This window comes from Procambarus clarkii, chromosome 4 (genome assembly GCF_040958095.1).
Source record: "Procambarus clarkii isolate CNS0578487 chromosome 4, FALCON_Pclarkii_2.0, whole genome shotgun sequence".
Taxonomy (NCBI): Eukaryota; Metazoa; Arthropoda; class Malacostraca; order Decapoda; family Cambaridae; genus Procambarus; species Procambarus clarkii.
In genome coordinates this window covers 35,724,019-35,750,596 of record NC_091153.1, presented here as the reverse complement: position 1 = coordinate 35,750,596, position 26,578 = coordinate 35,724,019, and the positions used below count along the sequence as shown (strand labels likewise).

The following is a 26,578-nucleotide window of genomic DNA, read 5'->3' as shown; positions in this document are numbered from 1 at the left end:
CTCCAGGTGTGCAACCAGTCGTAGCCTAATTATTCTTTCCAGTATTTTACAGGGGATGCTTCTCAGTGATACAGGTCTATAGTTAAGTGCCTCCTCCCTATCACCTTTCTTGAAGATCGGCACGACATTTGCCTTCTTCCAGCAACTGGGCAATTCTCCCGACATAAGTGACTCATTAAAGATCATTGCCAGAGGCACGCTGAGGCCCTGCGCTGCTTCTTTTAGTATCCACAGTGATACTTTGTCTGGTCCAACTGCTTTAGTTCCATCTAGAGTTGTCAACTGTTTCATTACCTCCTCTGCTGTCACCTCTATATCTGATAGTCTTTCATCTAGGGTAACCCCTTCCAACAATAGGAGCTGCTCAGGCTCGGTAGTGAACACTTCATGGAAACTGGCATTCAGTGCCTCGCAGATTTCCTTGTCACTTTCAGTATATGCCCCCCTCTGTCTTCCTTAGTCTTGTCACTTGGTCGTTCACCGACATTTTTCTTCTTACATGACTGTGTAGTAACTTAGGTTGTTTTTTCGCTTTGATTGCAATATCGTTCTCATAGTCCGTTTCCGATGTTCGTCTTATGTTAATGCAATCGTTCCTAGCTCTGTTACATCTGATCCTGTTGTCCTCTGTCCTTTGTCTTCTGTACTTCCTCCACTCCCGCCTGCTGGCCATTTTTGCTTCCTGACACTGTCTATTTAACCATGGGTTATTATATTCCTTCTTATTTTTTCCCTTTACTGTTGGTATAAACTCTCTTCGGCCTCCTGGCATTTCTGTATGACTAGGTCCATCATATCTTGGACTGTTTTTCCTCTAATTTCTTCCTCCCACTGCACTTCACCCAGATAGTCCCTTATCCTCTTATAGTCCCCTTTCCTGTAGTCAACTCTCCTTTCCCAGATCTCTTGTCCCATGGTCATAAGTTTGAATTCCATCATGTAGTCAAAGACTACAGTGATGGAAAAGTGACACAATGGTCACTGGCCCCTAGAGGTATTTCATGCTCTAAATTCTCGATATCTTCTACGTTCTGGGTGAAAATCAGGTCTAATAGGCTCGGTGCATCTTCTCCTCTTCCCTTTGTGCCTTCCTTCACATGTTGTGTTAGGAAATTCCTGTCTATAACATCTACTAATTTTGCTCCCCACGTTTCGTTCTCTCCATGGGGATTCCTTGATTCCCAATTTATCTCTCCATGATTTAGGTCCCCCATGATCAGCAGCTTCGCTCTCATTCTGTGTGCTAGTGTTGCTGCCTTCTGCAGTTCTTCTATACATGCCTTGTTGTTGTCATCATACTCCTGCCTGGGTCTTCTACTGTTTGGTGGGGGATTGTAGATTACGAAGATCACAATCTTCCTCCCATCTACTGTCAGAGTTCCATGTATGAAGCTTGTGCACTCATTGGTAACCCGATTTCCCAGTATGTGTGTGTGTGTGTGTGTGTGTGTGTGTGTGTGTGTGTGTGTGTGTGTGTGTGTGTGTGTGTGTGTGTGTGTGTGTGTGTGTGTGTTTGTGTGTGTGTGTGTGTGTACTCACCTAGTTGTGTCTGCAGGATCGAGCATTGACTCTTGGATTCCGCCACAAGTGTGGCGTGTGTGGCGTGTGTGTGTGTGTGTGTGTGTGTGTGTGTGTGTGTGTGTGTGTGTGTGTGTGTGTGTGTGTGTGTGTGTGTGTGTGTGTGTGTGTGTGAACATGTGTGTGTGTGTGAATATGTGTGTGTGTTTATGTATGTGTGTGTGTGTGTGTGTATGAGTGTGCGTGTGTACATGCACGCTGGTGTTGTTTTCCAAAGAAAATTTGAATATATATATAAATAATAATATACCATCATTGGTTTGAAAGTCAACTTTGGATAAAAAAAAATGTGATTAAATTTGTTATGAGCGAAACAATTCTTGCTTTATATCAACAATATCTGAAAATATGGAAATACAAACTAAAAAGTTAATTAATTATTTATGTGAGATTTGCATGTATATGACATGCAACTAATGAGTTGACAAGTAAGTAATTACCAAAAGAAGGTGCGAGGCCAGGAAGACTGTATCACCGTCTGTGTCACTAGATACTCTAAAATGTCAATACAAGAACAAAACACATATGGCAAGAGATATCAAAGGTATCATATTCACGAAGGATTCTATCAAAGGACAACGACCCCGAGGGACATTAGAAAAGCAAGACATGTGATCATCGCAAAAATCGGGGCATTCTCCAAGGAGGTGCATGACTGTAGGAGGGACAATGCAGATAGAACGAAAGGAAGCAGCACGTAGTTTCATTAAGTAGCCATGTGTTTAGCGGATGTGACCGACACGCACCCTAACCAAGCAGTCTCCTATCCCTGTTATGGTGGTAGGAGTAAAGCCAAGAGGAAATGTCATTTTCAAGAGCATATAGTTGAGCTGTAACACCAGCTCAAGGAATTTACCAATAGTCAAGGATTCAGGAATTAATTACAGGGTAGTAATCTAAATAAGGAATTCCTCTCTGGGAAACGTTACAAGTATGAATGATTTCCTTAGTGATGGTATCTGCATGTTCATTCGGTGTAACTTCAATATGGCTGGGAACCTAGCAAAATTCAACTGCCTTACAGCTGCCAGAGATAAGAAAAAGCCAGTGTTGGATATCAACCACCACAGGATATAAAGGATTAAAAAACTCCTGAGCCAGGATGGCGCTGCAAGAGTCAACCGCAATAAAAAATTAACGTTGATGTATAAAAAGCAGACAACGAAGAACAAAAAATAAATCCATAAAGCTCTAGTATCAAGCTTTTAGTGTGCAGGGATATGCGGCACATACAGGTTTGATTGGGAAAACAATGGAGTAGCTAACACCATTGGCAGACTTAGACTCATCTTTGGCCACAGCAATGAGTGTGAGTGAGAGGAAAAATGTTCAAGGAAAGGGCTTTTTAAATCATTATGAGGAGTATAAGACCTCACCAATAAGTCAGGATCTAGCAAACTTTTGTTGAGGATTCCTCCATGTGTGTAGTAGGAACCCAAAAAGAGACATTGCCAAAGCGAACTGAAAGTGAATCATTCAAGCTAGGAACTCTTATAGGAAAAGGAATGCAGCGAGAGTGGAACAGGTCCCACTTGAGGAGCAGTGGTCAAAGCACGGGCACAAGTGGCAGTGGAACCTCATGAGGTAACGGAAGGCAATAATGATCATGACAGTCCTCTAAAGATGGTATGCCAGTATCAACATACAAGCACTTGGCAGGGGATGAACAAGGAGCATCAAGATGCATAAGGATCTAGGGGGAGATTGACGAATAAGTATGGCAGCCATAATCGAATTTAGACAAAACAAGAGAGGAGTTCAAATAGAAGAGTGTACGTCTATCAGCTCCCCACGAAGACCCTTGAGACCTTTGTATATATGTAAGAGCCTTTGAGCATTCAACTCTGGTGCACACAACATGGGGTGACCAACACAAACGGGTGTCGAAGGTCAACCCCAAGACATTAGTAGTATCTCTCTACATAAAGAGATTACACAAAGGGACAACAGGGAGTGAGAGATAAATTTTTTCCGAGAAAATAAAAGCACAAACCTTTGTCATAGAAAACACAATGCCATGATTGTGGCCCAGGACGACATGCTATCTACCGCAGGCTGGAGCTGAAGTTGGTGGAAAGTGTGATCTTCACTACGACAGCAGAGAGTGAGATCATCAGTATAAATGGTTGTAAAATGCCAGGGAAAAGGACGACCATTCAGGGCTTGGGAAACACCTTCATATTGTCGGAAAGGGTCTGAGAAAAGAGCACCAACTTTCATCTGAAACGAACTATGAAAAAACAAAGAAATGCAACAACGGAGGAATTCACAGCAAAGCCAGTACAAATGAAGACCTTCAAGTCCAACAAAGTATAAGTTATGCTTTGACAATTGCAAAAACCAAATTTGGAGGGGGAGAGGTAGCAGTGATGTTCTAGGAACCTGATGATATATTCATTAATCATACACCCAAAGAATGTGCATGCTAAATTTTTCAGTACAATGGGACGATGATGGAGATGCCTTAGAGATGTCCCTTGAATACAAGGTATTTAATAGGAAGAAGAACTGCTTCGAGCCCCACTTTGGGAAGCGAAGTCAAGTCCCAGATATTATCATATATATATATATATATATATATATATATATATATATATATATATATATATATATATGTCGTACCTAGTAGCCAGAACGCACTTCTCAGCCTACTATGCAAGGCCCGATTTGCCTATTAAGCCAAGTTTTCCTGAATTAATATATTTTCTCTAATTTTTTTCTTATGAAATGATAATGCTACCCATTTCATTATGTATGAGGTCAATTTTATTTTATTGGAGTTAAAATTAACGTAGATATATGACCGAACCTAACCAACCCTACCTAACCTAACCTAACCTATCTTTATAGGTTAGGTTAGGTTAGGTTAGGTAGCCGAAAAAGTCAGGTTAGGTTAGGTTAGGTAGGTTTGGTAGTCGAAACAACATTAATTCATGAAAACTTGGCTTATTAGGCAAATCGGGCCTTGCATAGTGGGCTGAGAAGTGCGTTCTGGCTACTAGGTACGACATATATATATATATATATATATATATATATATATATATATATATATATATATATATATATATATATATATATATATATATATATATATATACTGCAAGAGTGACATAATGAAGTATTTTATAGCGAATAACGTCTGACCCTATCATCGTAGAACTGCAGAGGGAAAAGGTGGACTGGAGCTCAGAAAGGGTGAACAGACCATCATATGGGAGACTGAGGTGAGAGCAGAAGTTCAAGGAGTGAGATTCAAGAAGGATCTTACATGTAAGGAAAGACGGAGGAAGATGAACACTGCTGCTATTGGTTGAAAAGTGCAACCCCAGTTCATTCGTGACCAATACCAGATCTGCCACAACAGATTCATGGAGATGAAGGCTAGACAACAAGTCTGGAATTTATATACCACGAGAGAGAGAGAGAGAGAGAGAGAGAGAGAGAGAGAGAGAGAGAGAGAGAGAGAGAGAGAGAGAGAGAGAGAGAGAGAGAGAGAGAGAGAGAGAGAGAGAGAGAGAGAGAGAGAGAGAGAGAGAGAGAGAGAGAGAGAGAGAGAGAGAGAGAGAGAGAGAGAGAGAGAGAGAGAGAGAGAGAGAGAGAGAGAGAGAGAGAGAGAGAGAGAGAGAGAGAGAGAGAGAGAGAGAGAGAGAGAGAGAGAGAGAGAGAGAGAGAGAGAGAGAGAGAGAGAGAGAGAGAGAGAGAGAGAGAGAGAGAGAGAGAGAGAGAGAGAGAGAGAGAGAGAGAGAGAGAGAGAGAGAGAGAGAGAGAGAGAGAGAGAGAGAGAGAGAGAGAGAGAGAGAGAGAGAGAGAGAGAGAGAGAGAGAGAGAGAGAGAGAGAGAGAGAGAGAGAGAGAGAGAGAGAGAGAGAGAGAGAGAGAGAGAGAGAGAGAGAGAGAGAGAGAGAGAGAGAGAGAGAGAGAGAGAGAGAGAGAGAGAGAGAGAGAGAGAGAGAGAGAGAGAGAGAGAGAGAGAGAGAGAGAGAGAGAGAGAGAGAGAGAGAGAGAGAGAGAGAGAGAGAGAGAGAGAGAGAGAGAGAGAGAGAGAGAGAGAGAGAGAGAGAGAGAGAGAGAGAGAGAGAGAGAGAGAGAGAGAGAGAGAGAGAGAGAGAGAGAGAGAGAGAGAGAGAGAGAGAGAGAGAGAGAGGAGAGAGAGAGAGAGAGAGAGAGAGAGAGAGAGAGAGAGAGAGAGAGAGAGAGAGAGAGAGAGAGAGAGAGAGAGAGAGAGAGAGAGAGAGAGAGAGAGAGAGAGAGAGAGAGAGAGAGAGAGAGAGAGAGAGAGAGAGAGAGAGAGAGAGAGAGAGAGAGAGAGAGAGAGAGAGAGAGGAGAGAGAGAGAGAGAGAGAGAGAGAGAGAGAGAGAGAGAGAGAGAGAGAGAGAGAGAGAGAGAGAGAGAGAGAGAGAGAGAGAGAGAGAGAGAGAGAGAGAGAGAGAGAGAGAGAGAGAGAGAGAGAGAGAGAGAGAGAGAGAGAGAGAGAGGGGTATCAGCAGTAACGGTGGAGATGAATGACTCACGTTTAGCTGTATGGATAGCTCTGTGGGCCACAACATTCTCCTTTCGACACAGAAATAAAGATTCAGATGTATTCTGCCTTTAACGCATCTTTCAGGTCACTCTCTGACAGTCTAAGCACAAAATGAATTCCACTAAAGAATATTCTTCTGCAAAGGACGGGATGCATAGAGGGGCAGAGTGGAAAATAGCGTTTATTAATGTGTCATGAATAAAGAAGGTTGGAGAGTGTGGGAGAGAGGTAGGCAGGGAAGAGCAGTATGGAGAGTGAAAAAGATTCAAGCCTGCATTATCAACCTGCAGCCAAGGGGAAGAGAGAGGAGAGCGGACGGTGAAGAAAGAAAAGAGGATGGGAAATGATTAAAGGTAAGAGGGTGGTCATAAAGGCCTCTCCAAGCCAGGTCTATATAAATGGAAGTAGAGCAGAGAGAAAGATCTATGCTGGAAAGAGTGCGAGTGCAAAAGTCGACATGAGACGACACACAGGACTTCTGGAGAAGAGAGGATGAAAGATTCTAGAAGCCAGCCTCAAATATTTGTAAGGGCATCACACCAGAGAGCATTAACAATATTAAATTTACAGTCTCCGTGGTGTAGTGTTAAGACACTCGCCTGGCGTTCCGCGAACGCTATGTCATGGGTTCGTATCCTGGCCGGGGAGGATTTACTGGGCGCAATTCCTTAACTGTAGCCTCTGTTTAACGCAACAGTAAAATGTGTACTTGGATGAAAAAACGATTCTTCGCGGCAGGGGATCGTATTCCAGGGACCTGCCCGAAACGCTACGCGTACTAGTGGCTGTACAAGAATGTAACAACTCTTGTATATATCTCAAAAAAAAAAAAAAAAAAAAAAAAAAAAAAAAATCACCTAAAAGAGGCACAAGGTCTGGAAACGAGTCTAAAAGATGCTTAAAATCAGGAAGAGAAATCGAAATATGTGGAAGGAGGTCAGTTTAAAAGATGGTACACCATTTATTTTCAAATAGAAACGAACAACAGTGAAATGAATGTTTGACGGAAAAAAGAAAGGGAACAAAAGATAGATCGTACTGGATCAAGAGAGCAGTGGCGTTAGAGTTGCCAGAAGAAGATGGATGGGAGGAGAGAATGGAATAACCTGGGAATCGACCAGGACGAGTCCCAAGCATCGGTTTCTAGACACAAACACAAAGTAGTCAAACTGCAAGATCAAAAGTTGCAGCTCATTAATATTGTCATAAAAATCACGGATATTCCACTGAAGAACATACATAGTGAAGAACAGTTATGACAAGAAAACAAAAGAGATTAAAGATATGAGACAAAGAGTACTTAACTTGGGAAGATGAGGACCACAGAAATCAATGTTGGGGAGCATAGAGAACGTCAGCAGAGATGGCTGGGCCAAGAGGGTTGTAGTAATTAGTACAGGTGAGTCGACAGGGTCAGGTGAGAAAGGAGCCACCTGAGAGGGATGATCAAGGAGTCGGGATGAGCAGCCACAGAAAGAGCGACATGCTCCGGGTCGGGGACAGCATTACAGGAAGAAACAAGAGATGTTTTGTTGTTTTAGATTTAGCTACTCAGAACGAAATCTCTATGTAGCACAGGCTATGGTGAGCCCGTAATTGAGTTCGGTTATTCGCGATAACCTTGTTACTCTGATAATTGGGGTCAAAGTTTTAAATGGAGGTGGGGTTTCCTCCTTTTTCCCTGTTTCTTTTTCGCTTCTGTTTTAGTCGTGCTTTAATTTAATACATTAATAACATTATCTTGGTGGCGGATGTAGGTGCAGAATGTTCACTAGTGAGTCCCATTCTTTAACGGCTTTTCTAATCATTGTAGTGGCTGTGGAATGTGCATCTAATGCAGCTGCTGTCGTTGGATTAATGTTTAGTTTGATGAGCAATGTTTAGTTTGAAGCGCAATGTTTAGTTTGATGCGCAGGGCTTCAGTAGCTACACATTCCAGTAAGTAGTGCATTAGTGGCGCCTCTGCTTCTGTTCCACAGATATGACACTCTTTAACTATTGGGTTTATTACCTCCCAGCAGCACTTGTAACCAAGTCTGTGGCTACTGCAATGTCTCTGGATATCTTTTTGTCAGGCTTGAAAGAGTAGTACCCAGTGGCTCGTTCGTAACATATCGCAGTGGATCTTCCTTCCGTTACTTTGGCTCTGTGGCGACTTTTGATAGTTGGGAGTATTTTCTTCTTGATTTGCTCCTTAATCTGTGAAAAACTTTCACCATCTATGCCAATGTGACTAGTCATTCAATTTAGGGTTATTGAAAGCCCTAGATTTTGGGCTTCTTTTCCTATATGTTGGATTTCTGTGAGGAGTTGTATATTATCTCTGTGTTGACTGGATAGCCTGGCTCGAAGATTTAGAGTTGGTATAAATGAGTTTATGGCCTCTTTCAGGGCAAATAATTCTGTCTGAAATGTTGAGCACCCACTATTCATGCTCCAGTAAGCTTCATGGTTGTTAGTGTAAACTTCTGCCCCAGCAGAACCTCTTTCTTGGTCAACTAATCCATTTGTGAAGATGTGAGTCGTTGTTGGTCTTGAGATGGTGAACAAGAGAGGATGTGCATGAATAAGAACGAAGAGGTAAGTTAGGAGAAGGACTGTTTTCTTACCCGGTGAGGCGGGAAAGGGATCTGGCTTACGTTTCTGACTAAGTGACACAGGTGTGGTGGTGTACAGATGTGAGAGCGGTGACATGTGGACGGTGGACATTAGCGCGGACAGTTACATGCTGGGGAGAGCCAAAAGACAGGAAAGGATTAGGAAGGAAGATGGGACTGAGAGTCAGAGGGACCCACAGTGGATAAAGAATAACGAAGAAGTGCAGTCGACACGAAAACAATTGGTAGGTGTGGTGGAAACGCCGGCTGGTGGCGCCGGCAGGATCACCAACACGCTCAGATTGTAGGGAGAGTGGAGGAAGAGGGAAATCTTGCTAATGTCAGAGTTCAAGGCTTCGAAACGGTTGTGAACCTGAAGAGAGTGAGATAGGGCAGCATACATGAGCTCCCTCACTATGTCCAGGAATCACTCATTGAGGTTCCTTGACATAGTGAGCTGACAAGAAAAAACCCTTTAAACCACGGAAGTAATACCAAAATATTGAAGTACTTTATGCATTTGGACTAAAAAGTTAATATATATACCAAGATCCCTTAGTGTTCCCTTTTTTTTTGTTTCCAGCAAATAAAACAGATCACCAAACAATGACTAACTTCGGGTTGTTAATAATGTCGGTGAGGGATTCGACGACCAAGTCCACAGTGAGCTCCTCCCACAGAAGAAAATGTCCCAGTACATTCTTCTTCACAATCATAGCGTTTCTGGGCTGGTCGGAGAAGATGGGGAGGGCGAGGAGCGGCGTGGTGTGGTAGATGGCCTCCTGCAGGCTGAGGAGGCCACAGTGGGTGATGAACACCTTCACATTGTCGTGACCTGCGGTACACAGGGTGGGTTACGGTACACAGGCTGGGATATAGTTCACAGACTGGGTTATGGTACATAAAGTGGCTTACAAGACACAGATTGGGTTACGGTACACAGAGTGGGTTATGGTACACAAAGTGTGGGATGGTCCACGTGGTAGGATACAGCTGGGCCCCTGGCCTCTTCCAGCACATTTACATTTGAATATGTAAAAGGAATAACCAAAAATATTTTGTACTAGCTGTACCCTGCCCTACGTTGCTGTGGGTTCAGCATGAGCAACAGCAACCCTACCCCTGTCTCCCAGTCCTCTCCACCATTCCCCCTCTCCCCCGTCCTCTCGTCCTCCCAACCATTCATCACTCCCCCCGTCCTGTCGTCCTCCCCACCATTTCCTCCCTCCCGCATTCCTATGTCCTCCCCACCATCCACCACTCCACCGTCCCCTCATCCTCCTAAACATTCCCCACTCCACCGTCCCCTCGTCCTCTCCACCATCTCCCACTCCCCTGTCACCTCGTCCTCCCTACCATTCTCCCCCTCCCCTATTCCCTCGTCCTCCCCACAATACCCACTTCCCTGTCCCTTTGTTCTCCCCCACCAATCTTCATACCCCCTTGTTCCCTCGTCTCCACCATCCCCAACTCCCCCTTCCCCTCGTCCTCCCCACCATTACCCAGTCCCCTCGTCCTCCCCACCATTACCCAGTCCCCTCGTCCTCCCCACCATTACCCAGTCCCCTCGTCCTCCCCACTATCTCCTTCTCCCGTCCCCTCGTCCTCCCCACCATTCCCCACTCCTTCGTTCGATGCATTCCCAAATGATCTGATGTTTCCATCAGAAAATTGGGAACATCAAATGATCTGATGTTCCCATCACTGAAATATAAGAAAACAATAAAAAACGAAATGAAAAAATGAAAAAATTAAATATTTAAGTATACTCACGAAACTGAACGGTATGGAAAACAACAAAGCTCAATTTCAAAGCAATGTTACACAAAATTATTAAATCAAAATGAAAATAAATCGAAATCTATGATAATTTAATTTATCAATGAAATCAGAAACACTGAAATATAATTGAAACATTTAGTATAGCATAAGTTGCTCTTATGTGCAATGGATGGCACTGTTTTTAAAAAAAATCCTGTTTTTACCTGTCACAGGTGTGGCATCTATACTTATACTTACGAAATGAACGGTATGGTAAACAACACAGCTCAATTCCAACACAATGTCACACAAAATAATTCAACAAAAACTAAAATAAATCGAAATCTATGAAAATTAAATTTATCAATGCAATCGGAAACATTGAAATGGAATTCGTAACATATTTAGTATAGCATGTGTGTTGCTATTACATGCAACAGATGGTGCTATTTAAAAAAAAAATGTTTTTACCTGTCACAGGTGTGGCATCTATATAATGGGTATATAAAAACACGCGCATATTAGAATGGAACGTTGTGTCAGAATTTCAAAACAATTGGTGAGGAACTTTGGGAGATTACAAAACGTGTTGCTCTTACGTCCAACAAATGGCACAGTTTAAAAAAAAACAAGTTTTTTCCTGTCGCAGGTGAGGCATGTATATAGTAGGTATATAAAAACACGCGCATATTCCAGTGAATGCAACTTAAGCTTTATTAATCTTTCTTCATATGAAAGATTTCTAATTTGGGGAATTAACTTAGTCATCCTACGCTGGACACGTTCAAGTGAATTTATATCCATTCTATAATACGGCGACCAAAACTGAACTGCATAATCTAAATGGGGCCTAACCAGAGCAAGATATAGCTTAAGAACCACACCAGGTGTCTTGTTACTAACGCTGCGATTAATAAATCCGAGTGTCCGATTTGCCTTATTATGAACATTCATGCATTGATCCTTTTGTTTTAAATTCTTACTAATCATCTGTGAGTTATGATTAGTAAGAATTTAAAACAAAATGATCAATGCATAAATGTTCGTAATAAGGCAAATCGGACACTCGAATTTATTAATCGCAGCGTTAGTAACAAGACACCTGGTGTGGTTCTTAAGCTATATCTTGCTCTGGTAAGGCCCCATTTAGATTATGCAATTCAGTTTTGGTATTATAGAATGGATATAAATTCACTTGAACATGTCCAGCGTAGGATGACTAAGTTAATTCCTCAAATTAGAAATCTTTCATATGAAGAAAGATTAACAAAGCTTAAGTTGCATTCACTGGAAAGGCTAAGAGTTAGGGGTGACATGATAGAGGTTTACAAGTGGATAAATGGACATAACAATGGGGATATTAATAGGGTATTAAAAGTATCAACACAAGACAGAACACTGAACAATGGGTATAAATTGGATAAGTTTAGATTTAGGAAAGATTAGGGTAAATACTGGTTTGGTAACAGGGTTGTTGATTTGTGGAAGCAATTGCCGCGTAACATGGTGGAGGTGGGGTCCCTCGATTGTTTCAAGCGCGGGTTAGACATGTATATGAGTGGGATTGGGTGGTTATAAATAGGAGCTGCCTCGCATGGGCCAATAGGCCTTCTGCAGTTGCCTTTGTTCTTATGTTCTTATTCGAATGAAACGTTGTGTCAGAATTTCAAAACAATTGGTGAGGAACTTTGGGAGATTACAGCGCGTGTTGCTCTTACGTCCAACAAATGGCACCGTTTAAAAAAAAAAAAAAAAAATTCCCGTCACAGGTGAGGCATGTATATAGTAGGTATATAAAAACACTCGCCTATTCGAATATAACGTCGTGTCAAAATTTCAAAGCAATCGGTATAGAGGTTTCAAAGATTTCTCTCACATGAAAAACACATGATAAAAAGCATGTTTTTTTCATGTCACAGACGTGACATCAATATGGTATGTATCTAAAAACCCGCTCGGATAAGAATGGAACATTGTGTGATAATTTCAAAGCAATCTGTGAAGAACTTTCGGAGATTAGCCATTTTGAACAAACGAGCATTTCCATTTTTATTCATATAGATTATTTCTTATTTGTGATTTAACTCCACTGGGAAAATGTTATTAAGCATCTTATGAGAAGCACATAAAATCTAAAACTTATTCAGAAATAACTTCATATGTATTTGATTTAATTAAAAAACAAAATTATTGATTTTGCAAAGAAAATGTCATAACAGGATAAAATGTAATAGTATAATATTTATATATTGTGGAATAAAAATAGTAAGGTCATATGACATGATGTTAAACATATGTAAACTCACTCTCTCTCTCTCTCTCTCTCTCTCTCTCTCTCTCTCTCTCTCTCTCTCTCTCTCTCTCTCTCTCTCTCTCTATCTCTCTCTCTCTCTCTCTCTCTCTCTCTTTCTCAGTCTCTCTGTGTCTCTCTCTCTCTCTCTCTCTCTCTCTCTCTCTCTCTCTCTCTCTCTCTCTCTCTCTCTCTCTCTCTCTTTGGGTCTCTGTCTGTCTGTCTGTCACTCACTCACAAATTATCTCTCTCTCTCTCTCTCTCTTTCTCAGTCTCTCTGTGTGTCTCTCTCTCTCTCTCTCTCTCTCTCTCTCTCTCTCTCTCTCTCTCTCTCTCTCTCTCTCTCTCTCTCTCTCTCTCTCTCTTTCTCTGTCTCCCCCGTCTCTCTCTTTCTCCTATACTAAACCTATAGCACTAGGAACATGTGTCAGTATTTCTTAATAATTAATGGAATATAAAATAAATGAAATAGTTCCCAATTAATTTTAAGCTATGGGAAGATCATCTGTTTTATGTTCCTACTGGAAAAGTATGACTTTAAAATCTTCCCAAGGTCAGTGCATAATGTTTCACATTACTTCATGAAAAATTACGAATTTTTATTTTTGAATATTTAGCCAGGCATGGCTTGCACCCTTGGCAAAATCAGTCTTGAATTCCGGAAACCTAAATCTGACCAGTTTGGGTACATTCTTCACAGAAATCAGAGTGCAAAGTTTAATGAGGCTAGCCCAAGTATTTGGCCTCTAACCATGGGCAGGCAGACAGACTTTTCCACTTATGGATACTGATATTTAGCATGAATTTATGTAAATTTGCAGTCAGTGAACAGATTCACGGAGAAGCCTACATTAGGCTCACTTTCAACACACAGCTTTTATAGCAGAATACGACTTCGACAGGATTGTAAGTGCTTGTCAACAAGCAATCTCAGTCTCAATCTAAGTTTATCTCTATCTCTACCTATCTCTATCTCTCTCTGCCCATGGACGGTCTCGCTTCATGCAGGTCAACGTTTAATCCCCGACCGTCCAAGAGGTTGGGCACCATTCCTTCCCCAAGTCCCATTCCAAATCCGTATTCTAACCCCTTCCAATTGATATATAGTCGTAATGGCTGGGCGCGTTTCGCTGATAGTTCCCTTCCCTTCACTCTGGCAGTAATTCCTTAATAATATCCACTATGCCACTAAGGGTATCGCTGACTTGTGTTATTTTATCCTGTGGGCCTCCTGCGCTATTATACTCAACGCTTATTCTTGTGCTGCATTATCTTACACTAAGGTTAATATTTCTACCTAAGTTTGCGTGGCAGTACAGCTAATATAAGTGGCTGACATTCAAGTAAAAGAGACAACAAATACACTTTAGTTAAAGTAAAATTTGAAATACTGTAATTCAAATGGGATGGTACAGTTAATACTCACCAAGAATATCCTGCTGGGGGAGCCACTTGCTGATCATCACGTTCTCAGGGAGGTCCTCCAGCTCCCCTTCGTATTTCCAGAGGACGCGCTGCGGCAGCCTGCGGAAGGCCTCTACTTAACACCTCACGGTATTGGACTGGCAAATGGGTTCCGATTACCAAGGAGCCCAAGTTGAAGTAGATGACACCGGCAGTTCCTGCTCCTAGTATCCAAGATTCCACCTCCTGTCAGGCAACAGTTTATGATCAGCCTATCTATCGACGGCAGTAGTATGTTTTTCAGAGTAGTGCTTCTGATAAGGCTTTCACTTACTGAACCAAATAGCAATTATTGCCTTTTTAAAGTTCGATTTGACTTGCATCAGATCGTACAAGGAAATATGAATCTGACCTGAAACAATTCTATTTTTAAACCATTATTTACCCAGGTTTTTATATATCAATATTTATCTAAGTTTATTCAATGTTTCATGTTCTGTTTTGTGTTGTGTTATTTAGTAGTCTATTAACACACCCTCTTGTTATAATTTTTCTTTCAGGTTTATATTTCAATTTATATCTGCAACAGCTACATGATATGAAGGATGATACTAGGATGTTGTCCATCCTACATGCCTTATTTTAAAACATTTATACATTGAATTTTTACTTAAACTCACGATTTCCTGATTTTTTTCGCATTCGGATCTTTCAGCATAATTCAAATTTTAGCCACTAACTGTATTATAATTTACAAGGCTCGGATCAACACGTTTTCAACATTACATGCATTTTCCCCATTTTGGGCCATTTTAGGGCTATTCAAATAATGCTGAAAAATTTTGAATCTCTGCCGGAATTAATTTCTTACCCATTTACAGTGTCATCTGTAAATTGTCTTATTTTACTGCTCAGTCTTGTAACTAAGTCATTTAAGTAAACGGTAAGCAGCATTGGTCTAAGGACATAATCTGTATAACTTCACTTGCAATATTTTCCCATTCAGAAATGACCCCATTGTGAAGAACCTATATTTCTGTTTAATTAAACCATGGTATTATCCAATTAAAGATATCTCTTTAAATTCACAGTGAGCAGTCTTTCATGAGGTACAATAATACTGGTACTGCTAAAGCTTAGATTTGATGTTATAATCTTTCCCATTGTTGAATGTTTTATACATGCTGAAAAAGTATGAAAGTAAATTTGCTAAACATGACCAGACCTTAGGAAAGTCAAGCTGTGTATCTATATAAATTTTGCTTTTCAAATTCAACTGGAACAGGTCAAGGACATGTTGTAGCTGACCTATATCATTTGAACAAATCAACTCACCTGGGCAGAGGGCTGGCGGGTCGACAGTGAATGCCGCCTACCTCCACCTGTGAGGGGCAGGACAACTCACCTGGGACAGAGGGCTGGCGGGTTGACAGTGCATGCCGCCTACTTCCACCTGTGAGGGCAGGACAACTCACCTGGGGCAGAGGGTTGGCGGGTCGATAGTGCATGCCGCCCACCTCCACCTATGAGGGCAGGACAACTTACCTGGGGCAGAGAGCTGGCAGGTCGACAATGCATGCCGCCTACTTACACCTGTAAGTAGGACCACTCACCAGTGGCAGAGGGTTGGCGGGTCGACAGTGCATGCCGCCTACCTCCACCTATGAAGGCAGGAAGGGAAGTGGTATACCAATACTAAAGTGGGTGTTCATCAGCGCTAAACTCATGTTCCTCTCCAGGTCCAACAGCGGCGGCAGCTCCGGGAACTGCGCAGAGATCTGAGGAAATAGGAACCAGGCCTTAATTGCATGTAGATCAGACACCTTCACAAAAAGTGGAGAACGTCAATTATAAACACTCCAATACTTTCTCTGCACTACTTAAGGTGTTGTCCATTAACACATAATCAATAGCACCTTTAAAAATATGATTTAGATCATTCTCCAGCTTTTGTATAGTTCACACTGCAGTACTTACAGATGAATTAAACTTACCTCCTTCTGCATCCTGGGTATGATAACCCAATGCCGCCAGTAAATCGCAATTCCAATATGAGTAATGGTGTTGCGGAGGCGGTGCCAGAAGGAGTATGGGCTGGGATAATCAGTCATGTGGTTGGGAACGTAGCCTGGGTGGAGGACGTTGCCCAGTACGGCACTCTGCCGGTAGTCAAACCCTGGAGTCGTCAGCATAATGAAGGGAGCCTCGTGCACGAACGGGTACACCATCTGCAGGCATAGTAAGCTTATGGCATACCTTTATCTGGATACATAGCTGCGATATTATGAACCTGCATCAATTACAAACATCGTCCACAGTAAATTTGTGGCTTAAACTGACCCGAAGCTCCAGGTAAAAGAGTTTGTTACATAACGATGTGGAAAAATCCTATACAGAATGACATATAAATGTTGTTGTTGTTCTCGATTCTAGTAGCACGGGCTATTATGAGCCCGTAGTGGACTTACTTGTGTTATGACCCCATGTAGCCTGGGTGGAACGAGACTACCCCAGTGAGAGTTATTGTGCCTTCTGGACCTGATTGAGAGGTTAAAGGATAGATGTATATATTAAATAATTGAGTAAACGTCAGTGAGTAATCTCAGGATACTAGCAGAGGATAGGTCTAGGTAATAAGTGACATGAAATGAGATGTCAATACTTTGGGGACGTGTAGTGATGCTAGTCGGAGGTCGTGACCTCACTTGAGTCGTAACTGTCATCAGAGGTGGTTGTACTTCGTTGATTCTCCTTAAATAGGAAGAATATAGTTGCCTGTGTTAGTGGTGGAATGAAGATTTTTTGTCTGCAAGTGTGAGGAGGCTGTTGGGGACATAGTAAACCATGTCTCTGGGATTTTGGTAAATTAGAGGCGACCTGCAAGTGAGTGTTGGTCGCACATTGGTGAAACTCTAGTTACTGTTGTGCTTTCAAGGGGAAGGAAGTAAGCAGGCATTTCTGTTGTGGAACCTGCCAGGCGACGTTGTGAACTAAAGTAGTAGACTGGAGGAACCTTTGTGAGGCAGTCCTGACGTATTTTTGAGGATGGGGTTGTGTATGCTGAACTCTGTCGTAGAGCAGAACTCCATAGTGAAGAGTTGATTTCAAGCAGTGTAGAAGAGATACACGTGTCTGTGGAATCAATTGTGAAGCATCACTGATGTCGGATTCGGACTTCGTTGTGCAGCAGATTGGGAGAAGTGCCTTTCTTTATATTTTGGAGGACCTCGAGATATGTATTGGTGGTGAGCCTCTAGGAGCAGAACAGAGGTTCATGGTGGACAAACATGATTGTATTATGGGAGTGCTGGAATGCTTATTGGCATGTAAGACGCAGTGTAAGGTGAGAGATTGATTTCTTCTTTTGTTTGGGATACTTGTGTAGATGTTTCTAGTGTTTCAGCCCCAAGCTGAGTTTCATATACATTTGGGGCTGAGGATACAGTATTGTTGTGATAGAATTTCAGCCCCATTTAGTGTGAGAGTAGTAGGTGGAAAGCCAAGAGTTGAGCAGCCACTTGACATGGACAGTTGATGAAGCCAGGATATGATATTGGAATGCTACCAGGTTGTAGCAATTTAGTGTTGTATGATAAAGTTCTATTTTATTTGTCATGTATTAGGTATGTTTTCTTTGTATATTAAATGTATATGCTAGCTGCCTTTTGCTCTTGTCCTGGTGAGGTTTTCCAGAAAGCAGGAGAGAGAGAGTGTTACGGCCCTCTCGGGTCGCAACTGGGTTCGTACTCTGATGTCGTTAGAGGAAGGGTATCCGGCCCCAAACCAGTAGTGGCTTTCAAGGGATGAGATCCGTGACGCAAGTAACTTAAAGGGGAAGGGAAATAACGTTAAGAACTTAAGATTATAATTGTTTCCATCACCAATAAATAATATAATAAAAGAGTACACAGGGGGGAGGGGTATTAACACTGCACAAGGGAATTATATACACTATCGTCTTCTCCTGAAGACTCTGGATCCAAACTCTCGGTGCCAAGTCCTCGGTGCTTTCGTGGTCTCTTCGACGAATCCTTTCGACAAGCTGAGTCTACCCTGGCCACAGGCCAGCCAAAACACAGTTCCACTGGAGGCACCGCCGTGGAGGCCGTCAACCACAAGTCCAGCAGGTCTGCTGGCAGGTTCCGGATCAGCAACGCTGGTCAGGCCACTCCACGAGCGATACTAGGGTAGCGCCCTAGTCAGGAGCCTCGTGTGATACCACAAATCACTCTCCTGTCCTCAATACCCCAGTGGTCAATCGTCTCCAGCAGTCGGTCCCGGGAACGACGATCCTTTCAACTGCCACTTCACTGGCAGGGTAACACCACAGTGTTCATCCGGGAGATGACTCACAGCTGCTGCAGCTAAGCACAAGGTATGGAGACGGCTGCCTTGGGTAGACTGACTCAACTTCCATCACAGCAGTCCCAGGTCGACTCTGTAAGCAGACACGTCATCAGTAACAGGGACTCACAAAAGCACCTCACTTACAGGCTCAGACGCAAACGCCCACCTATCCACTCCATAGATGGCGCTGTTGTCTGAGCACCACCTCACCAGAGGTCAGCAGCGGCTGTGTTGTGAGCTGAACCGGACTGGAAACTGGCCCTTGTGGCCAGTACACCTTGTCCTCACCAGGTGTCGTCGTCCATTTGGTGGGGGTTTCGGGAGCTGACCCACAGATGGCGCGGTCGTCACTGCTCCGTGCTCGGACGCTGGATCCGGGTTCGTAACAGAGAGAGAGAGAGAGAGAGAGAGAGACAGAGAGAGAGAGACAGAGAGAGAGAGACAGAGAGAGAGAGAGAGACAGAGAGAGAGAGAGAGAGAGAGAGAGGAGAGAGAGAGAGAGAGAGAGAGAGAGAGAGAGAGAGAGAGAGAGAGAGAGAGAGAGAGAGAGAGAGAGAGAGAGAGAGAGAGAGAGAGAGAGAGAGAGAGAGAGAGAGAGAGAGAGAGAGAGAGAGAGAGAGAGAGAGAGAGAGAGAGAGAGAGAGAGAGGTCACAGCTGTGGACATGGTTGCAGAAGATACTAATTCACGAATCGGGGATTTGGGAGATCATTCCAAACAAGGAAAGAGTGGGGAGTCACGAAGGCTCGAGCAGGGTGTTTGTGCACAAGACAACAAAGGCCAGTGGTGGAGCCGCACCCCTAAATATGTGATGCTGAACCCTTCTCCAAGATCAAGAGGCGTACAGGGTGATCTAGGTAAATTATAAGCACTCCAGTGTACATTGTTGGTCGACCAATGGTATCGGGAGTGTGGCTGCCGAGGTCGGTTGTTTGTTCCGTCAAGGAGTGGTTAGGGACGTTGTCCGACTGTACGCAAATAACGGTCCGGTCCAATAACCAGAGCTCTCTTTTGGAGGTTTAAGTCCCAAAATCCCAAACCCCTCATGATAAAACTCCTGGCATAGGATCCGGGTTGTATGCTGTATATAAATGGATACATAAATGATATACCATATATCTTAATGAATATATCATAATGAATATATCATTATATCATTGTCGTGTGGTGTACGATACGTTTTTGTCGTCACGACACGACGAAAGACGACGTGTGGCCAGTTGGGCTATAAATTATCAAACCACATGGTCTTTTGAAAACTATATTTAGAACCAAGGCATCTACAGGCATGCACCCACTATAAACTGTTGACTCAGCAAAGTGACGTCGACTCACTGGCATCACATCTCCCATACAAAGAAATATATATAACCTTATCAGAATAATAATATAATTTTAAAGTCACTATTAGCTTGATCATATAAATAAACTCTTAACGCAAAATAATCGTTCAGATTAGATAAAATTAATCTGAATCAGGCGATATGGCTGCTCTCTGAGGCTGATGCTGTCTGATGCACGCCGCCAGCTGCTCACTGGTGTACCTACCATCAGCTCACTATTGTACCTACCATCAGCTCACTGGTGTACCATCAGCTCACTGGTGTACCTACCATCAGCTCACTATTGTACCTACCATCAGCTCACTGGTGTACCTACCATCAGCTCACTATTGTACCTACCATCAGCTCACTATTGTACCTACCATCAGCTCACTGGTGTACCTACCATGAGCTCACTGGTGTACCATCAGCTCACTAGTGTACCATCAGCTCACTGGTGTACCATCAGCTCACTGGTGTACCATCAGCTCACTGGCATACCTACCATCAGCTCACTGGTGTACCTACCATGAGCTCACTAGTGTACCATCAGCTCACTTGTGTACCATCAGCTCACTGGTGTACCATCAGCTCACTGGTGTACCTACCATCAGCTCACTGGTGTACCAGCAGTTCACTGGTGAACCTACCATCAGCTCACTGGTGCACCATCAGCTCACTGGTGTACCTACCATTAGCTCACTGGTGTACCATCTACTTACTGGTGTACCATCTACTCACTGGTATACCTACCATCAGCTAACTAGTGTACCTACCTTCCGGTCACTAGTGTACCATCAGCTCACTATTGTGCCATCAGCTCACTAGTGTACCATCAGCTCACTAGTGTCCCACCTGCTCATTGGTGTACCATCAGCTCAGTAGTGTACCATCAGCTCACTAGTGTCCCCCCTGCTCATTGGTGTACCATCAGCTCACTAGTGTACCATCAGCTCCCTAGTGTGCCATCAGCTCACAAGTGTACCATCAGCTCACTAGTGTCCCACCTGCTCATTTGTGTACCATCAGCTCACCAGTGTACCATCTGTTCACTGGTGTACCATCAGCTCACTAGTGTACCATGAGCTCACTGGAGTATCTACCATCAGCTCACTGATGTACCATCAGCTCACTTGTGTACCATCAGTTCAATAGTGTACCATCTGCTCACTAGTGTACATCAGCTCACTAGTGTGCTATCAGCTCACTAGTGTACCATATGCTCACTATTGTCCCATCTGCTCATTGGTGTACCATCAGCTCACCAGTGTACCATCTGTTCACTGGTGTACCATCAGCTCACAAATGTACCATCAGCTCACTGCTGTATCTACCATCAGCTCACTGATGTACCATCAGCTCACTAGTGTACCATCACTTCACTATTGTACCATCTGTTCAGTAAGCTGATGGTACACCAGTGGTGTACTATCAGCTCACTGGTGTATCTATCATCAGCTCACTGATGTACCATCAGCTGACTGGTTTACCATCAGCTCACTAGTGTACCATCAGTTTATTAGTGAACCATCAGCTCACTAGTGTACCAACAGTTTATTAGTGAACCATCAGCACACTGGTGTACCTACCATCACCTCACTGGTGTACCATCAGCTCACTAGTGTATCATCATCTAACTGGAGTACCATCAGCAAGCTCACTAGTGTACCATCAGCTAGCTCACTAGTGTACCATCATCTCACTAGTGTACCATCAGCTCACTAGTGTACTATCAGCTCACTAGTGTACCATCAGCTCACTAGTGTACAAACTACTCACTGGTGTACTATCAGCTCACTATTGTACTATCAGCTCACTAGTGTACCATCAGATCACTAGTGTACCATCAGCTCACTAGTGTACCATCAGCTCACTGGTGTACTATCAATTCACTAGTCTACCATCAGCTCACTAGTGTACAAACTACTCACTGGTGTACTATCAGCTCACTAGTGTACTATCAGCTCACTAGTGTACTATCAGCTCACTGATGTACGATTAGCTCACTGGTGTACCAACCATCAGCTCACTGGTATACCATCAGCTCACTAGTGTACCATCAGCTCACTAGTGTACCATCTATTCACTGGTGTACAATCAGCTCACTAGTGTTCCATCTGCTCATTGGTGTACTATCAGCTCAATAGTGTATTATTAGCTCATTAGTGTACCATCTGCTCACTGGTGTACCTGCCATCAGCTCACTAGTGTACCATCAGCTCACTAGTGTACCATCAGCTCACTAGTGTACCATCAGCTCACTAGTGTACCATCAGCTTACTAGTGTACCATCTACTCACTGGTGTACCATCAGTTCACTAGTGTACTATCTACTCACTGGTGTACTATGAGCTCACTAGTGTACCATCCGTTACTAGTGTACTATCAGTTCACAAGTGTACCATCAGGTCACTAGTGCACCATCAGGTCACTAGTGTACCATCAGCTCACTGATGTACCATCAGCTTACTGGTGTACCATCAGCTCACTAGTGTCCCAACTTCTTACTGGTGTAACATCAGCTCTCTTGTGTACCATCAGATCAATAGTGTACCTACAATCAGATCACCAGTGTACCATCAGCTCACTAGTGTACTATCTGCTCACTGGTGCACCATCAGCTCCCTGGTGTACCGTCAGCTCACTAGTTTACCATCAGCTCACTGGTGTACCATCAGGTCACTAGAGTACCATGAGCTCACTAGTGTACAATCTACTCACTGGTGTACCATCAGCTCACTACTGTACTATCTACTCACTGGTGTACCATCAGCTCACTAGTGTACCATCAGCTCACAAGTGTACCATCAGCTCACTGTTGTACCATCTGCTCACCACTGTACCATCTGTTCACTGGTGTACCATCAGCTCACTGGTATACAATCAGCTCACTAGTGTACCATCAGCTCACTAGTGTACTCCCAGCTTACTGGTGTACCTACTGTCAGCTCACTTTTGTACCATCAGCTTACTAGTGTACCATCAGATCACTAGTGTACCATCAGCTCACTGGTGTACTATCAACTCACTAGTGTACCATCAGCTCACTAGTGTACAAACTACTCACTGGTGTACTATCAGCTCACTAGTGTACTATCAGCTCACTAGTGTACTATCAGCTCACTGATGTACGATTAGCTCACTGGTGTACCAACCATCAGCTCACTGGTGTACCATCAGCTCACTAGTGTACCATCAGCTCACTAGTGTACCATCTATTCACTGGTGTACAATCAGCTCACTAGTGTTCCATCTGCTCACTGGTGTACTATCAGCTCAATAGTGTATTATTAGCTCATTAGTGTACCATCTGTTCACTGGTGTACCTGCCATCAGCTCACTAGTGTACTATCAGCTCACTAGTGTACCATCAGCTCAGTAGTGTACCATCAGCTTACTAGTGTACCATCTACTCACTGGTGTACCATCAGTTCACTAGTGTACTATCTACTCACTGGTGTACTATGAGCTCACTAGTGTACCATCCGTTACTCGTGTATCATCAGCTCATCAGTGTATCATCTGCTCACTGGTGTACCATCAGTTCACTGGTGTACCATCAGCTCACTAGTGTACCATCAGCTCACTGGTGTACCATCAGCTCACTATAGTGACCCAACTTCTCACTGGTGTAACATCAGCTCACTTGTGCGTCATCAGCTCAATGGTGTACCTACCATCAGATCACCAGTGTTCCATCAGATAGTGTACTATCTGCTCACTGGGGCACCAACCATCAACACCATCAACTCACTGGTGCACCATCAGCTCACTGGTGTACCGTCAGCTCACTAGTGTACTATCAGTTCACATGTGTACCATCAGGTCACTAGTGCACCATCAGGTCACTAGTGTACCATCAGCTCACTGATGTACCATCAGCTCACTGGTGTACCATCAGCTTACTAGTGTACCATCAGCTCACTGGTGTACCATCAGCTCACTGGTGTACCATCAGCTCACTGGCATACCTACCATGAGCTCACTGGTGTACCTACCATGAGCTCACTAGTGTACCATCAGCTCACTTGTGTACCATCAGCTCACTGGTGTACCATCAGCTCACTGGTGTACCTACCATCAGCTCACTGGTGTACCAGCAGTTCACTGGTGAACCTACCATCAGCTCACTGGTGCACCATCAGCTCACTGGTGTACCTACCATTAGCTCACTGGTGTACCATCTACTTACTGGTGTACCATCTACTCACTGGTATACCTACCATCAGCTAACTAGTGTACCTACCTTCCGCTCACTAGTGTACCATCAGCTCACTATTGTGCCATCAGCTCACTAGTGTACCATCAGCTCACTAGTGTCCCACCTGCTCATTGGTGTACCATCAGCTCACTAGTGTACCATCAGCTCACTAGTGTCCCCCCTGCTCATTGGTGTACCATCAGCTCACTAGTGTACCATCAGCTCCCTAGTGTGCCATCAGCTCACAAGTGTACCATCAGCTCACTAGTGTCCCACCTGCTCATTTGTGTACCATCAGCTCACCAGTGTACCATCTGTTCACTGGTGTACCATCAGCTCACTAGTGTACCATGAGCTCACTGGAGTATCTACCATCAGCTCACTGATGTACCATCAGCTCACTAGTGTACCATCAGTTCAATAGTGTACCATCTGCTCACTAGTGTACCATCAGCTCACTAGTGTGCTATCAGCTCACTAGTGTACCATATGCTCACTATTGTCCCATCTGCTCATTGGTGTACCATCAGCTCACCAGTGTACCATCTGTTCACTGGTGTACCATCAGCTCACAAGTGTACCATCAGCTCACTGCTGTATATACCATCAGCTCACTGCTGTATCTACCATCAGCTCACTGATGTACCATCAGCTCACTAGTGTACCATCACTTCACTATTGTACCATCTGTTCAGTAAGCTGATGGTACACCAGTGGTGTACTATCAGCTCACTGGTGTATCTATCATCAGCTCACTGATGTACCATCAGCTGACTGGTTTACCATCAGCTCACTAGTGTACCATCAGTTTATTAGTGAACCATCAGCTCACTAGTGTACCAACAGTTTATTAGTGAACCATCAGCACACTGGTGTACCTACCATCACCTCACTGGTGTACCATCAGCTCACTAGTGTATCATCATCTAACTGGAGTACCATCAGCAAGCTCACTAGTGTACCATCAGCTAGCTCACTAGTGTACCATCATCTCACTAGTGTACCATCAGCTCACTAGTGTACTATCAGCTCACTAGTGTACCATCAGCTCACTATTGTACAAACTACTCACTGGTGTACTATCAGCTCACTAGTGTACTATCAGCTCACTAGTGTACCATCAGATCACTAGTGTACCATCAGCTCACTAGTGTACCATCAGCTCACTGGTGTACTATCAACGCACTAGTGTACCATCAGCTCACTAGTGTACAAACTACTCACTGGTGTACTATCAGCTCACTAGTGTACTATCAGCTCACTAGTGTACTATCAGCTCACTGATGTACGATTAGCTCACTGGTGTACCAACCATCAGCTCACTGGTATACCATCAGCTCACTAGTGTACCATCAGCTCACTAGTGTACCATCTATTCACTGGTGTACAATCAGCTCACTAGTGTTCCATCTGCTCATTGGTGTACTATCAGCTCAATAGTGTATTATTAGCTCGTTAGTGTACCATCTGCTCACTGGTGTACCTGCCATCAGCTCACTAGTCAACCATCAGCTCACTAGTGTACCATCAGCTCACTAGTGTACCATCAGCTTACTAGTGTACCATCTACTCACTGGTGTACCATCAGTTCACTAGTGTACTATCTACTCACTGGTGTACTATGAGCTCACTAGTGTACCATCCGTTACTAGTGTACTATCAGTTCACAGGTGTACCATCAGGTCACTAGTGCACCATCAGGTCACTAGTGTACCATCAGCTCACTGATGTACCATCAGCTTACTGGTGTACCATCAGCTCACTAGTGTCCCAACTTCTTACTGGTGTAACATCAGCTCTCTTCTGTACCATCAGATCAATAGTGTACCTACAATCAGATCACCAGTGTACCATCAGCTCACTAGTGTACTATCTGCTCACTGGTGCACCATCAGCTCCCTGGTGTACCGTCAGCTCACTAGTTTACCATCAGCTCACTGGTGTACCATCAGGTCACTAGAGTACCATGAGCTCACTAGTGTACAATCTACTCACTGGTGTACCATCAGCTCACTACTGTACTATCTACTCACTGGTGTACCATCAGCTCACTAGTGTACCATCAGCTCACAAGTGTACCATCAGCTCACTGTTGTACCATCTGCTCACCACTGTACCATCTGTTCACTGGTGTACCATCAGCTCACTGGTATACAATCAGCTCACTAGTGTACCATCAGCTCACTAGTGTACTACCAGCTTACTGGTGTACCTACTGTCAGCTCACTTTTGTACCATCAGCTTACTAGTGTACCATCAGTTCACTAGTGTACCATCAGCTCACTGGTGTACTATCAACTCACTAGTGTACCATCAGCTCACTAGTGTACAAACTACTCACTGGTGTACTATCAGCTCACTAGTGTACTATCAGCTCACTAGTGTACTATCAGCTCACTGATGTACGATTAGCTCACTGGTGTACCAACCATCAGCTCATTGGTGTACCATCAGCTCACTAGTGTACCATCAGCTCACTAGTGTACCATCTATTCACTGGTGTACAATCAGCTCACTAGTGTACCATCTGCTCACTGGTGTACCTGCCATCAGC

General features: G+C 43.6%; 1 pseudogene; it reads right to left on the bottom strand.

Moving 5' to 3' along the window:
- The window catches only part of LOC123748661 (UDP-glycosyltransferase UGT5-like), a 124,184-nt pseudogene that overhangs the window by 26,283 nt on the left and 71,323 nt on the right, over positions 1-26,578 (bottom strand).